The following is a 16,841-nucleotide window of genomic DNA, read 5'->3' as shown; positions in this document are numbered from 1 at the left end:
AGTTACATGGTATAATACACACCATATCTATAGCTATATAATGTCCTGACATTACACACAGCGCTGTACATATATACACAGTATAGAGTTACATGGTATAATACACCATATCTATAGCTATATAATGTACTGACATTACACACAGCGCTGTACATATATACACAGTATAGAGTTACATGGTATAATACACACCATATCTATAGCTATATAATGTCCTGACATTACACACAGCGCTGTACATATATACACAGTATAGAGTTACATGGTATAATACACCATATCTATAGCTATATAATGTCCTGCCTCTGTCATGTACACGGTAACTGCCAGCACTCCCCATGCTCACACTGCAGTCACACACTACGTACAGAGACACTGTATAGAAGCCGCATAACATAACGCACAATAAATACCGGCAGCTCGTACCGTAGCTCATCTGCAGAAACATCCCAGTGACTTCAGGACCTGTGATGATGTCACAGTCATGTGATCAGGCAGCCTTGTCCCTGCGTGTTTAGGACCTTAGGAGCTGCCGTGGTCATGTGACCTGTCATTTGCCATAGAGAACTTGGCTATTCCACGTTCAAATAATGAGTCATGGAAGGGGTTAATGAGTCATGGACGGGGTTATAGAGGGGTGTAGCTACTGCCCCCTCACTGCCTGTGGCATACACAAGCTGGGCATTACTCATTCTCCCCAGGGTCTTTCTGGTGCTTCATCTATCTGATCTTGGCCGCGGCGGTGGTTACATAGATTGGAAGTGGAACAATGTTATATATAAATCCCCAAATAAAGAAAAAATAAAAATATTATTCCTATTATTTGAATAAATATATTTATGTAAAAAAAAATACTCGTATTTGGTATTGCCTTGTTCGAAACTATCCGACTTTTAAAACAGTCCCACTATTTAACCCCTTTAGTAAACACCGTAAAAGAAAAAAAAGGCAAAAAACAACGCTTTATCATACTGCCAAATAAAAAGTGCAATAAAACGCGATAAAAAGACGGATATAAACAAAAATGGTACCACTGAAAACATCCTTTTATCCTGCAAAAAACAAGCCGCCATATGCTGTAGCTCCATCAGTGGAAAAATAAAAAAAGTTATAGCTCTCAGAATAAAGTGATGCAAAAATAATAATTTTTTCTATAAAATAGTTTTTATTGTGTAAAAGGGCGAAACATAAAAAAAGAGATAAATGAGTTATCTCTGTAATCGTACTGACCTGAAGAATAAAGCTGCATTACCAATTTTACCACACGTGGAATGGTATTTAAAAAAAATTCCTGAATTACTATTTTTTGTTTAGTCTGTCTCCGAAAAATCAGAATAGAAGGCAATCAAAAAATGTTATGTGCCAGAAAATGGTACCAATAAAAATGTCAGCTCGTCCTGCAAAAAAACAGGACCTCACAGGACTTTGTTGGCAGAAATATGGATAAATTATAGCTGTCTAAATATGGGGATGCATTTTTGCAATAAAAAGCGTCTTTTGGTGTGTGTGACAGCAGCATAAAAACCCGTTATACACACGCGGTCAAAATAGTTGGTACCCCTCGTTTAATGGCCCACAATGATCACAGAAATAACTCGAATCTCACAAAAGTAATAATAAATAAAAGATCTATGAAAATGAACAAATGAAAGTCAGACATTGCTTTTCAATCATGCTTCCACAGACTGTAAATAAAAGTAACTCCTGAAATAGGCCTGGACAGAACTGATGGTAAATAAGGTGACAAAAGGGACATGTTAAATCAAGGTGTGTCCACTAGCTAGCATCACAGGTGTCTACTATCTTGGAATCAGTGAGTGGGCCTGTATATAGGGCTACAGATACTCACTGTACCAGAACCAGTGATGGGCAGTTCGGCTCTTTTTGGTGATCCGGCTCTTTCAGCTCACGAACAGGCTTTTTAAAAAAATAGAAATACATTTTACTCTGTCATGGTTCCAGGTCTTTGCCTGTACAGTGAGAGCCTCATTATACACCTGTAGAAGTATCTAGTGAAGCAGTACAGACGGTGTTTTCAGCATTGCTGTTTCCTCAGATTGTTAGCTCTTGTGAACAGCGCCTGCTACTTGGTTGTAGTCTTAACCTGTATGACTTTCTAATATGTGGCGTTTTTTGTACATGTCCTTTCTGAATTAGTAAGTGCTGTGATGTGTTAGCGCTGTATAAGATTATAATTCGTAAAAATAAAGGCTGTGCTAACACACACACACTGTACACACACATACCTCCCAACCATCCCGGATCCAGCAGGACTGTCCCGATTTTGACAGTCAGCCCCGCGATCCCGGGCGGGACATTAGTTGTCCTGCAGTGGTTGGGAGGTGTGCTGCAATATCAGGCGGTCAGCCTCATCCCTGCACCCACAGAGCTGCCTGAGCACAGCACACACCACATATTGGCTGCTTCGTGGCCACAGGACCTGTGATGAGGTCACAGGGGGGAGGAGTCAGGGGGTCACATGATCGGGACCTCCGTGGATTGCAGGACTCGGCTGTGCTGGTTGCCAACTTGCCATGGTGCTGGATGAGGTAAGCTGCCGTGTGTGGGGTCAGGAGGTGTTTACAGTGTGGATGTAGCGGAGCCGTGTGTGTACGAGGTGTATGGAGCGGAGCCGTGTGTGTATGAGGTGTACGGAGCAGAGCCGTGTGTGTACGAGGTCAGGTGTATGGAGCGGAGCCGTGTGTGTATGAGGTGTATGGAGCAGAGCTGAATGTGTACGAGGTGTACGGAGCGCGTGTATGTACGAGGTGTTCGGAGCGCAGCGCGTGTGTATACGAGATGTACGGAGCGGAGCTGAATGTGTACGAGGTGTACGGAGCGGAGCTGAATGTGTGCGAGGTGCACGGAGCGGAGCTGAATGTGTACGAGGTGTACGGAGCGGAGCTGAATGTGTACGAGGTGCACGGAGTGGAGCTGAATGTGTACGAGGTGCACGGAGCGGAGCTGAATGAGTACGAGGTGCACGGAGCGGAGCTGAATGTGTACGAGGTGCACGGAGCGGAGCTGAATGTGTACGAGGTGCACGGAGTGGAGCTGAATGTGCACGAGGTGTAAGGAGCGGAGCTGAATGTGTACGAGGTGTACGGAGCGGAGCTGAATGTGTACGAGGTGTACGGAGCGGAGCTGAATGTGTACGAGGTGTACGGAGCGGAGCTGAATGTGTACGAGGTGTACGGAGCGGAGCTGAATGTGTACGAGGTGTACGGAGCGGAGCTGAGTGTGTGTACGAGGTGTACGGAGCGGAGCTGAGTGTGTACGAGGTGTACGGAGCGGAGCTGTCTGTGTACGAGGTGTACGGAGTGGAGCTGAGTGTGTGTACGAGGTGTATGGAGCGGAGCGTGTGTAGGAGTAGCTATGTGTGGCCATTATATGGTACGAAGAAGCATGTGCGGCCAATATACAGTATGGAGCATCATGTGTGGTCATTATACAGTATGGAGCATCATGTGTGGCCATTATACAGTATGGAGCATCATGTGTGGCCATTATACAGTATGGAGCATCATGTGCAGTCATTATACAGTATGGAGCATCATGTGCGGCCATTATACAGTATGGAGCATCATGTGTGGCCATTATACAGTATGGAGCATCATGTGTGGTCATACAGTATGGAGCATCATGTGTGGCCATTATACAGTATGGAGCATCATGTGCAGTGATTATACAGTATGGAGCATCATGTGTGGCCTTTATACAGTATGGAGCATCATGTGTGGCCATTATACAGTATGGAGCATCATGTGCAGTCATTATACGGTATGGAGCATCATGTTCGGCCATTATACAGTATGGAGCATCATGTGTGGCCATTATACAGTATGGAGCATCATGTGTGGCCATTATACAGTATTGAGCATCATGTGTGGTCATTATACAGTATGGAGCACTGTATGGCCATTATACAGTATGGAGCATCATGTGGGGCCATTATACAGTATGGAGCATCATGTGTGGCCATTATACAGTATGGAGCATCATGTGTGGCCATTATACAGTATAGAGCATCATGTGGGGCCATTATACAGTACTAGACTGTGGCCCGATTGTAATGCATCGGGTATTCTAGAATATGCATGTCCCCGTAGTATATGGACAATGATGATTCCAGAATTCGCGGCAGACTGTGCCCGTCGCTGATTGGTCGAGGCAACCTTTATGACATCATCGTCGCCATGGCAACCATTATGACATCTACGTCGATACTGTGCCCGTCGCTGATTGGTCGAGGCGAATTCACGGCAGACTGTGCCCGTCACTGATTGGTCGAGGCAACCTTTATGACATCATCGTCGCCATGCTGTGCCCGTCTCTGATTGGTCGAGGCCTGGCGGCCTCGACCAATCAGAGACGCGGGATTTCCAGGACAGACAGACAGAAAGACAGACAGACGGAAAAACCCTTAGACAATTATATATATAGATGGAGCATCATGTGGGGCCATTATACAGTATGGAGCACTGTGTGGCCATTATACAGTATGGAGCATCATGTGTGGCCATTATACAGTATGGAGCATCATGTGCAGCCAATATACAGTATGGAGCATCATGTGGGGCCATTGTACAGTATGGAGCATCATGTGTGGCCATTATACAGTATGGAGCATCATGTGTGGCCATTATACAGTATGGAGCATCATGTGTGGCCATTATACACCATTATACAGTATGGAGCATCATGTGTGGCCATTATACAGTATGGAGCACTGTGGGGCCATATTTTTTTGTTTATAATTATTCTTTATGAAACAGTGTGATCAGCAGTGCTAAATGGGTGTGGTTGGGATGTGGATATGGGTGTGGCTAGTTATGAATGGGTGTGGTCAGAGGCGTGGCCTAAAATTTGCCGCGGCGCGCGTTGCGCATCGCAAACTTTGTCCCTCTTTCCCATCTTCAAAAGTTGGGAAGTATGCACACACTGTACACACACTGTACACACACACCATACACACACTATACACATACTGTACACACACACACACACACACACACACACACACACACACTGTACACTGCGAAAACGCATACACAACCCATTGAATTCAATGGGATTCCGCAATGCTGTGCTAATGCTGTGTATTTTTCCGTGGCAGAATCGCGTTGCGGAAAAATCCGCAGCATGCTCATTCTTTGTGAGGAATCGCGGTGATTCCGCACACATAGGAATGCATTGATCTGCTTACTTCCCACCATGCGCAAAGTAAGCAGATCATATGCGGATGGTACCCAGGGTGGAGGAGAGGAGACTCTCCTCTAGGCCCTGGGAATAAAAATATAGTTATACTCACCTTCTGGCGGCCCCTGGATCCAGTCCAGGCCTTAGCGATGCTCCAGGCAGCTCCCGTTCCCAGTGATGCCTTGCACAATGACCTGTGATGCTACATCTTCTGGGGTCATTGTCGCAAGGCCCTCGCTGGGAACGGGAGTTGTCGGGAGCATCGCGAGGATTGTTATTTTTTTATTATTTTTAACATTAGATCTTTTACTATTGATGCTGCATAGGCAGCATCAATTCAATAGTAACTAGTTGTTTGACAAGTGTGACCACTCTGTTAGACAAGTGTGACCAACCTGTCAATCAGTTTTCCAAGCGATGCTACACATCGCTTGGAAAATGTTAGTATTTAGCGGGAATACACATGCGAATTCTGCATGCGTTTTACCCACGGCAGGGAGTTGCGAAATTGCCACGGAAATTTCCGCGGTAATTCCGAACGTGTGCACATAGCCTAATGCTTGCAGTCTGGAGGAACTTAAGGGTTAACAATAGGAAGCCCTTTTTTCTTTTCCCATCCACCCTGTCCTGTGCTTGTCTGCACCATTTCTCCAGTACTCACATGCATTTACTCCACATCTACCTCTCTCCTGACTGCTCCTCCCACATCACTCACAGTCACAGGTCACTAAGCTGAATCTGATAAGCTCCAGGCACCAGTGCAGAGCCGACTCCTTTCATTCACAGCAGGAAGCTGGCTCTTTGTATCGGCTCGTTCACGAACAACACATCACTAATAGAACTCCCAACCGTCCCGGATCCAGAGGGGCAGTCCTGATTTTGAGAGTCTGCCCCACGGTCACGGCCGTGATCTTACTTGTCCCGCACTGCACTGACCGTGATCCATTATTCATTCACCGACTGGTTGCTAGGAGACATCGGGAAATTTTGGATGTCTGCTCTGTGCGCACAGGACCTGTGATGAGGTCACAGGAGGGGAGGAATCAGGGGCCACATGATCAGGGGCTCCGTGTATGCAGGACTCTGCTGTGCTGGTTGTTATGGTGCTGGATGAGGTAAGTTTATGCGTGAGGTCAGGAGGGGTTTACAGTGTGGATGTAGCATAGCTGTGTGTGTACAAAGTGTATGGAGAGGAGCCACGTGTGTATGAGGTGTACGGAGCGGAGCCGTGTATGTACAAAGCGGAGCCGTGTGTGTATGAGGTGTACCAAGTGGAGCCGTGTGTATGAGGTGTATGGATCAGGGCTGCATGTGTACAAGGTGTACGGCGCGGAGCCGCGTGTGTATGAGGTGTAAGGAGCGGAGCCGTGCGTGTACAAGGTGTACAGAGCGGAGCCGTGCGTGTACGAGGTGTATGGAGCAGAGCTGCGTGTGTACGAGGTGTACGGCGCAGAGCCGCGTGTGTACGAGGTGTATGGAGCGGAGCCGTGTGTGTACGAGGTGTATGGAGCAGAGCTGCGTGTGTACGAGGTGTACGGCGCAGAGCCGCGTGTGTACGAGGTGTATGGAGCGGAGCCGCATGTGTACGAGGTGTAGGGAGCGGATCTGTGTGTGTGTACGGAGCGGAGTCACGTGTGCTTAACTCCCAACCGTCCCGGATCCAGCAGGACAGTCCAAATTTAGAGACTCTGTCCCGCTCGGGATCCTCCTTTTCCCGCATGGCCTTAGACCAAATGTACCTCTGCTTTAAATTGCTTGCGCGATCGCTAGCTGTGCCAGATCGGAGCAGATATTGCTCCTCGCTCTGACACTGACTGGCACAGGAGACACGGAGAGGTCTTTATCAGTAGCGTACCAGAGCTGCAGCAACATAAGCAGTCAGCGGCGCTGCTGGATGACATCATTTAGAGCCGCGGGAGAGGAAGCTGCCGTCTGCTGCGAGGGAGCGCGGTGAGAGGTGTGTGTGTGTGGGGTGATGGAGAAGGCAATGATGGGGGTTGAGAAGGCAATGATGGGGGTGTGAGGGCAATGATGGGGTGGGGTAACTATGTGTGGCCATTATACTGTACGCAGCATCATGTGGTGCCATTATACTGTAGGGAGCATCATGTGTGGCCATTATACTGTATGGAGCATCTTGTGGGGCCATTATACTGTATGCAGCATCATGTGGGGCCATTATACAGTATGGAGCACTGTGTGGCCATTATACAGTATTGAGCATCATGTGGGGCCATTATACACTCCCTGACAGAAGTTAGGTCGCTTATCCATGTTATGTAAATAAAAGTTTATAACCTGATGTTAAATTCATCCATTGGTTGTATAAATTATTCTTTTGAAAGCTGATACCCTCCGAAATGTGGTTTAGGTTAAGAAAATAAATTGCAATCAATGCAGAAATATTGATCAGTTAACGGACACAGAATGGTCAGATTTTGGCAAGACAAAAGTTTTGTCGCCCACAGAAAGTAATGTGATATTCAAACAAATAATTAACTTAAAATACAAATATATGTTGCATAACATTGGTGAATGAAGTTGTGGTGCTATTAGAGTCATAGTTGATATTTTATGTGACTTCCATGAGCTTAAAGGACTGCATCTATGCTTACATGCCTCCCAGAGTTCATCTAGATTCTTTGGTTTTGTCTTCCAAGCTTCCTTTTTCATCCTACCCTAAACATGCTCAATAATGTTCATGTCTGGTGACTGGGCTGGTCAGTCCTTGAGCGCCTTGATCTTTTTTGCCTGGAGGAACTTTGTTGTAGAGATGGATGTATGGAGCACCATCCTGCTACAGAATTTGACCCCTTTTATGATTTGGAATATAAGAGGTAGCTAATACTTCTTGATATCTTAGGCTAATGATATTGCCTTCCACCTTGCAAATGTTTTGCACACCCCCATACTGAATGTAACCCCAGACCATGTTCTTTCCAACACCAAATTTAACTGTTTTCTGGGTGTATTTTGGGATCCATATGGGCTCCAGTAGGTCTCCTGCAGTATTTGCGGTGGCTGTGGTGTAATTCTACTGAAGATTTATCAGAGAAATCCACAATCTGCCACTTTTCCAGCATCCATCTGTTTAGCAGGCTGTGGGACTTTGCAAATGCCACACGTTTTTTTATTTGCCTTTTATTTAGTGCTGGCTTCTGGGCACTGATTCGACTATGAAGGCCATTTCGAGACAGAATCCTACAAACTGTTCTAGTTGGCACAGGGACTTGAGGTGACCAGGCCTGTTGGAGCTCTGCTCCAGTGGAAGAGAGGCTTGCTTTGGATTTTCTAACCAACAAACGTTCCTCCTGAGCAGTTGTCGTGCCGGACCTGGGCTTGTTTGTTATGAATCCCAATGGCAGGGGATCTCAGAAATTAAAGCAAGTCTGCAAACATAAATACCAGCTCATAGGGAAGTGGTAACTAGGCCGACCATATACCTGATCCTAGTGCAAACACTAACAGTAGCCGGGGAACGTGCCTACGTTGATCCTAGACGTCTCGCGCCAGCCGGAGAACTAACTAACCCTATCAGGGAAAATAAGACCTCTCTTGCCTCCAGAGAAAAGACCCCAAAGTAATACAAGCCCCCAACAAATAATAACGATGAGGTAAGAAGAAAAGACAAACTTAAGAATGAACTAGATTTTAGCAAAGAGAGGCCCACTGACTAATAGCAGAATATAGTAAGATGACTTATATGGTCAGCAAAAAACCCTGCAAAATATCCACGCTGAATATCCAAGAACCCCCAAACCGACTAACGGTGTGGGGGGAGAATATCAGCCCCCTAGAGCTTCCAGCAATATCAGGAATCACATTTTGTACAAGCTGGACAAAAATATAAACAATGCAAACGACCAAAAATAAGAAAGCAGGACTTAGCTAATCTTGCAAGGAACCAGGACCTGAAAACAGGAGCAAACAGAAATGAACTGATTACAACGATGCCAGGCACTGGACTGAGAATCCAGGAAGTTTAAATAGCAACACCCCAGACCTAACGAAGCAGGTGAGTACCAACCTGGGAAGGGACAATCCAAGTGCCAAACCACTAGTGACCACAACAGGGAGCCAAGAAGTATAGTTCACAACACTTGTTAAACTCATCTCCAGTCTCTTCAAATCTTTTTTTAATTCTTTGTACTTGATGTTGAGACACATTAAAGGTGCCAGCGATCTCTGCAGTGGATCTGGTCTCCAGTCTTTGATAATCCAGGCTTTGGTCGCAGGGTGGATTTTTGGCATGTTGTCAGAGCTCAAGTTGCAGTTCAAGTGAATGTCTGGGGTGCTGGGTTTCTTTTTATACACACACCCTAATTAACCAATCCTTTATTGAGCACAGGTGAGGATGTAAACTAGGATTGGGTGCATTATATGACCAGGCAACAAAACTTTTGTCTTGCCAAAATCTGACCATTCTGTGTCCATTAACTGATCAATATTTCTGCATTGATGCCAATTTATTTTCTTAACCTAAACCACATTTCGGAGGGTTTCATCTTTCAAAAGAATAATTTATACAACCAATGGATTAATTTAATGTCAGGTTATAAGCTTTTATTTACATAACATGGATAAGCGACATAACTTCTGTCAGGGAGTATACAGTATGGAGCATCATGTGTGGCCATTATACAGTATGGAGCACTGTGTGGCCATTATACAGTATTGAGCATCATGTGGGGCCATTATACAGTATGGAGCACTGTGTGGCCAGTATACAGTATGGAGCATTATGTGGGGCCATTATACAGTATGGAGCATCATGTGTGGACATTATACAGTATGGAGCACTGTGTGGCCTTTATACAGTATTGAGCGTCATGTGGGGCCATTATACTGTATGGAGCACTGTGTGGCCATTATACAGTATTGAGCATCAGGTGGGCCTTTATATAGTATTGAGCATCATGTGTGGCCATTATACAGTATGGAGCATCATGTGTGGCCATTATACAGTATGGAGCACTATGTGGTCATTATACAGTATTGAGCGTCATGTGGGGCCATTATACTGTATGGAGCATCATGTGTGGCCATTATACAGTATGGAGCATCATGTGGGGCCATTAAACTGTACGCAGCATCATGTGGGGCCATTATACAGTATGGAGCACTGTGTGGCCATTATATTGTATGGAGCATCATGTGTGGCCATTATACAGTATTGATCATCATGTGGGGCCATTATACTGTATGGCGCACTGTGTGGCCATTATACAGTATTGAGCATCATGTGGGGCCATTATACTGTATGGAGCACTGTGTGGTCATTATACAGTACTGAGCATCATGTGGGCCATTATACTGTATGGCGCATCATGTGTGGCCATTATACAGTATGGAGCATCATGTGGGGCCATTACACTGTATGTGGCATCATGTCGGGCCATTATACAGTATGGAGCACTGTGTGGCCAGTATACAGTATGGAGCATCATGTGTGGCCATTATACAGTATTGAGCATCATGTGGAGCCATTATACTGTATGGAGCATCATGTGTGGCCATTATACTATATGGAGCACTGCGTGACCATTATACAGTATTGAGCATCATGTGGGGCCATTATACTGTATGGAGCACTGTGTGGCCATTATACAGTACTGAGCATCATGTGGGAAATTATACTGTAAGGAGCATCATGTTTGGCCATTATACAGTATGGAGCATCATGTGGGGCCATTATACTGTACACAGCATCATGTGGGGCCATTATACAGTATGGAGCACTGTGTGGCCATTATACAGTATGGAGCACTGTGTGAACTTATTTTTTGTTTATAATTATTGTTTATGAAACAGTGTGATCAGCAGTGTTAAATTGGTGTGGTTGGGGCGTGGATAGGTGTGTGACTAGTTGTGAAATGGGTGTGGTCAGAAGCATGGCCTAAAATTTGCCACGGCGCTGCAAACTTTATCCCTCTTTACCTTCTTCAAAAGTTGGGAGGTATAACTACTGTTTGGTGACATGGTGTTTATCACACTCAACATGGACCAGAGAAAGCGAAGGAAAGAATTGTCTCAGGAGAATAGAAAGAAAATTATAGACAAACATGTTAAAGGTAAAATTTATAAGACCATCTCCAAGCAGCTTGATGTTCCTTTGACTACAGTTGCACATATTATTCAGAAATGTAATGCTCGGAGTATTGCACAGCGAATTACCTTGAAAAGCCAGAGCTGGTAAGTCACTCTCCACAAGGAGAAACCTTACCCCTTAGACCTCAGTCCAGAGCCTCTCAGCTAGCCAAATCAGTTTTCATGCTTCACACTGACGAGGGCCAACAGCCCGAAACACCGTGTCTGCGAATTGACATACTGATTTGGCTTTTACCCTAAGTCATATTGCAAGACTCGCTAAAGGGTTGATTGTGACTTGTAGGATCGCGTCTTCCAACAGGTGCCGCTATAGAGTTTAAGTCCTCTTTTTCTCTGAAGAGGAGATTTGCATAAGAAAAATTGGAACATCTTGTTAAGAAATCCTATCCTCAAGCAGATTTTGCCACCCTCACTGCAGTTTGTAGCCAAAAGATTGGCCAATTTAAAGGGAACCTGTCACCACGTTTTTGGAAGATGGGATAAAAATAGCGTTAAATAGGGGCAGAGGTGGGCGTTACATTAGTGTGTGTGTTATGCGTTTATTACCCACCTAAGTTGCCGAAATAACTTTGCAAAGTCTCCGTTTTCGCCTGTCAATCAGGCTGGTCAGGTCGCATGGGCGTTGTCTTCCCCCAGATTTGGCGTAGTTTTCCGTTGGTGGCGTAGTGGTGTGCGCATGCCCAAAGTCAGGAATCCTCTTCCAGGGGATTTAAAATAGCGCGGTGTTCGTTATTGCATTGGTGATCGGTGGGCGCGGCCATCTTCCTTTGGCCGCGCGTGCGCAGAAGCGGCGCTCTGCTGGCCGCGGCTTCAGGAAAATGGCCGCCGCGATATCCATCTGCGCACGCGCGGCATCCCGCGGCCATTTTCCTGAAGCCGCGGCCAGCAGAGCGCCGCTTCTGCGCACGCGCGGCCAAAGGAAGATGGCCGCGCCCACCGATCACCAATGCAATAACGAACACCGCGCTATTTTTAAATCCCCTGGAAGAGGATTCCGGACTTTGGGCATGCGCACACCACTACGCCACCAACGGAAAACTACGCCAAATCTGGGTGAAGACACCACGCCCATGTGACCTGACCAGCCTGATTGACAGGCGAAAACGGAGACTTTGCAAAGTTATTTCGGCAACTTAGGTGGGTAATAAACGCATAACACACACACTAATGTAACGCCCACCTCTGCCCCTATTTAACGCTATTTTTATCCCATCTTCCAAAAACGTGGTGACAGGTTCCCTTTAAAGGACCTGCTAATCCAAGGTCACTATGATCCATCAAGAAAAAAGAGGGGTGAGTCTACAAGACCGAACGGCTTCATCTCCCGCCAGCCTGAACTTAACTAAATACAAAACCTTTAATAACTTTGATAGTTCCCGTACCTAACAAATCCGCATATACCTTAGCTGCTCCTCCACAGGGGTTGTCTATCATGCACAATGTCCATGCGGTAAGACATACATCGGACTAACCACACATGAATTAAAAGTCTGGGTCAGGGAACATGTTCGTGATATCGCCAAGGCACGTTCCTTAGATGAAGACTCCCTCCTTAACCCCTTCCCGACCTTTGACGCATACGCTGCGTCATGAAAGTCGGTGCCTTCCCGACCTGTGACGCAGCGTATGCGTCATGGAGGGATCGCGCTCCTGCAGATCGGGTGAAAGGGTTAACTCCAATTTCACCCAATCTCCAGTAACAGGGGGAGTGGTGCTTCAGCCCAGGGGGGGTGGCTTCACCCCCCCGTGGCTACGATCGCTCTGATTGGCTGTTGAAAGTGAAACTGCCAATCAGAGCGATTTGTAATATTTCACCCAAAAAAACGGTGAAATATTACAATCCAGCCATGGCCGATGCTGCAATATCATCGGCCATGGCTGGAAAACCTAATCTGCCCCCACCCCACCCCACCGATCGCCCCCCCAGTGCTCCGGTGCGCGGTCCGCCCCCCTAATTCGTTCTGTCCGCTGCCCCCGTGCTCCGGTGCCCCCTCCCTGTGCTCCGGTCCCCCCCCCCTGTGCTCCGGTCCCCCCCCCGTGATCCGATCACCCCCCCTTCATACTTACCGGGCCTCCCGATGTCCGTTCGGCTTCTCCATGGGCGCCGCCATCTTCCAATATGGCGGGCGCATGCGCACTGCGCCCGCAGAGTCTGCCGGCTGGCAGATTCATTTCAGAAGTATTTTGATCACTGCGATATAGCCTATCGCAGTGATCAAAATGAAAAAAAAGTAAATGACCCCCCTTTATCACCCCCATAGGGACAATAATAAAAATAAATAAAATATATATATTTTTTTTCTGCTAGGGTTAGGGTTAGAACTAGGGTTAGAATTAGGGTTAGAATTAGGGGTAGGGGTAGGGTTAGGGGTAGGGTTAGGGCATGTGCACACAGTGCGGATTTGGCTGCGAATCCGCAGCGGATCGGCCGCGGATCCGCAGCGGATCCGCCGCGGATCCGCCGCTGATCCGCAGCGGATCCGCAGCGGATTGTCCGCGGATCCGCAGCGGATTGGCCGCTGCGAATTCGTAGCAGTTTTCCATCAGGTTTACAGTACCATGTACACCTATGGAAAACCAAATCTGCTGTGCCCATGGTGCGGAAAATACCGTGCGGAAACGCTGTGTATTTTCCGCAGCATGTCAATTTTGTGCGGATTCCGCAGCGTTTTACACCTGTTCCTCAATAGGAATCCGCAGGTGAAATCCGCACAAAAAAACACTGGAAATCCGCTGTAAATCCGTAGGTAAAACGCAGTGCCTTTTACCTGCGGATTTTTCAAAAATGGTGCGGAAAAATCTCACACGAATCCGCAAAGTGGGCACATAGCCTTAGGGTTAGGGTTGGAATTAGAGTTAGGGTACCGTCTCACAGTGGCACTTTGATCGCTACGACGGTACGATCTGTGACGTTCCAGGGATATCCATACGATATCGCTGTGTCTGACACGCAGCAGCGATCAGGGACCCTGCTGAGAATCGTACGTCGTAGCAGATCGTTTGGAACTTTCTTTCGTCGCTGGATCTCCCGCTGTCATCGCTGGATCGTTGTGTGTGACAGCTATCCAGCGATGCGTTCACTTGTAACCAGGGTAAACATCGGGTTACTAAGCGCAGGGCCGCGCTTAGTAACTCGATGTTTACCGTGGTTACCAGCGTAAAAGTAAAAAAAAAAAAAAAACGTACATACTCACATTTCGGTGTCCTTCAGGTCCCTTGCCGTCTGCTTCCCGCTCTGACTGTCTGCCGGCCGGCAAGTGAGAGCAGAGCGCAGCGGCGACGTCACCGCTGTGCTGTGCTCTCACTGTACGGCGGCGCTCAGTCAGAGCGGGAAGCAGACGGCAAGGGACCTGAAGGACACCAAAATGTGAGTATGTACGTTTTTTTTTTTTACTTTTACGCTGGTAACCACGGTAAACATCGGGTTACTAAGCGCGGCCCTGCGCTTAGTAACCCGATGTTTACCCTGGTTACCCGGGACCTTGGCATCGTTGGTCGCTGGAGAGCGGTCTGTGTGACAGCTCCCCAGCGACCACACAATGACTTTCCAACGATCACGGCCAGGTCGTATCGCTGGTCGTGATCGTTGGTAAATCGTTATGTGAGACGGTACCCTTAGGGTTGGAATTAGGGCTAGGGTTGGAAATAGGGTTAAGATTAGGCTTGTGGTTAGGGTTAAGGATAGGGTTAGGGTTGTGTTGGGGTTACAGTTGTGGGTAGGGTTGGGATTAGGGTTAGGATTAGGGTTGGATTTAGGGTTACGGGTGTGTTGGGGTTAGGGTTGTGGTTAGGGGTGTGTTGGGGTTAGGGTTGTGATTAGGGTTATGGCTACAGTTGGGATTAGGGTTAGGGGTGTGTTGGGGTTAGTGTTGAAGTTAGAATTGAGGGGTTTCCACTGTTTAGGCACATCAGGGGTCTCCAAACGCAACATGGCGCCACCAATGATTCCAGCCAATCTTGCGTTCAAAAAGTCAAATGGTGCGCCCTCCCTTCCAAGCCCCGACGTGCGCCCAAACAGTGGTTTACCCCCACATATGGGATACCAGCGTACTCAGGACAAACTGGGCAACAACTATTGGGGTCCAATTTCTCCTGTTACCCTTGCAAAAATAAAAAAATACTTGCTAAAACATAATTTTGAGGAAAGAACAATTATTTTTTATTTTCACGGCTCTACGTTATAAACTTATGTGAAACACTTGGGGGTTGAAAGTGCTCACCACACATCTAGATAAGATCCTTTTGGGGTCTAGTTTCCAAAATGGGGTCACTTGTGGGGTGTTTCTACTGTTTAGGCACATCAGGGGCTCTGCAAATGCAACGTGACGCCCGCAGACCATTCCATCAAAGTCTGCATTTCAAATGTCACTACTTCCCTTCCGAGCCCTGACGTGCGCCCAAACAGTGGTTTACCCCCACATATGGGGTACCAGCGTACTCACAACAAACTGGGCAACAAATATTGGGGTCCAATTTCTCCTGTTACCCTTGTGAAAATAAACAATTGCTTGCTAAACATCTTTTTTGAGGAAAGAAAAATGATTTTTTATTTTCACGGCTCTACGTTATAAACTTATGTGAAACACTTGGGGGTTGAAAGTGCTCGCCACACATCTAGATAAGATCCTTTTGGGGTCTAGTTTCCAAAATGGGGTCACTTGTGGGGTGTTTCTACTGTTTAGGCACATCAGGGGCTCTGCAAATGCAACGTGACGCCCGCAGACCATTCCATCAAAGTCTGCATTTCAAATGTCACTACTTCCCTTCCGAGCCCTGACGTGCGCCAAAACAGTGGTTTACCTCCACATATGGGGTACCAGCGTACTCACAACAAACTGGGCAACAAATATTGGGGTCCAATTTCTCCTGTTACCCTTGTGAAAATAAACAATTGCTTGCTAAAACATCTTTTTTGAGGAAAGAAAAATGATTTTTTATTTTCACGGCTCTGCGTTGTAAACTTCTGTGAAGCACTTGGGGGTTGAACGTGCTCACCACACATCTAGATAAGTTCCTTGGGGGGTCTAGTTTCCAAAATGGGGTCACTTGTGGGGGGTTTCTACTGTTTAGGCACATCAGGGGCTCTGCAAACATAACATGATTCCCGCAGACCATTCCATCAAAGTCTGCATTCCAAATCGTCACTACTTCCCTTCCGAGCCCCGCCATGTGCCCAAACAGTGGTTTACCCCCACATATGGGGTATCAGCGTACTCAGGAGAAACTGGACAACAACGTTTGGGGTCAAATTTTTCCTGTTACCCTTGGGAAAATTAAAAAATTCTGGGCTAAAAAAATATTTTTGAGGAAAGAAAACACATTTTTTATTTTCATGTCTCTGCGTTATAAACTTCTGTGAAGCACTTGGGGGTTCAAAGTGCTCACCACACATCTAGATAAGTTCCCTTGGGGGTCTAGTTTCCAAAGTGGGGTCAATTGTGGGGAGTTCCTACTGTTTAGGCACATCAGGGGCTCTGCAAACGCAACGTGACGCCCGCAGAGAATTCCATTAAAGTCTGCATTTCAAAACGTCA

General features: G+C 46.7%; 1 protein-coding gene across 1 annotated transcript in view; it reads right to left on the bottom strand.

Moving 5' to 3' along the window:
• Nucleotides 1–463, bottom strand: part of LOC143767153 (uncharacterized) — a 132,810-nt gene extending 132,347 nt beyond the window's left edge. The window contains exon 1 of the mRNA XM_077255201.1: nucleotides 427–463. The gene's annotated coding sequence lies outside the window, so the exon portion shown is untranslated. The remainder of the gene's footprint in view (nucleotides 1–426) is intronic.
• Between the last annotated feature and the right edge of the window lie 16,378 nt (nucleotides 464–16,841).

The sequence above is a fragment of the Ranitomeya variabilis genome, chromosome 4, assembly GCF_051348905.1.
Source record: "Ranitomeya variabilis isolate aRanVar5 chromosome 4, aRanVar5.hap1, whole genome shotgun sequence".
NCBI lineage: Eukaryota > Metazoa > Chordata > Amphibia > Anura > Dendrobatidae > Ranitomeya > Ranitomeya variabilis.
The sequence above is the reverse complement of the archived record's forward strand: the minus strand, read 5'-3'. Positions and strand labels throughout refer to the sequence as shown.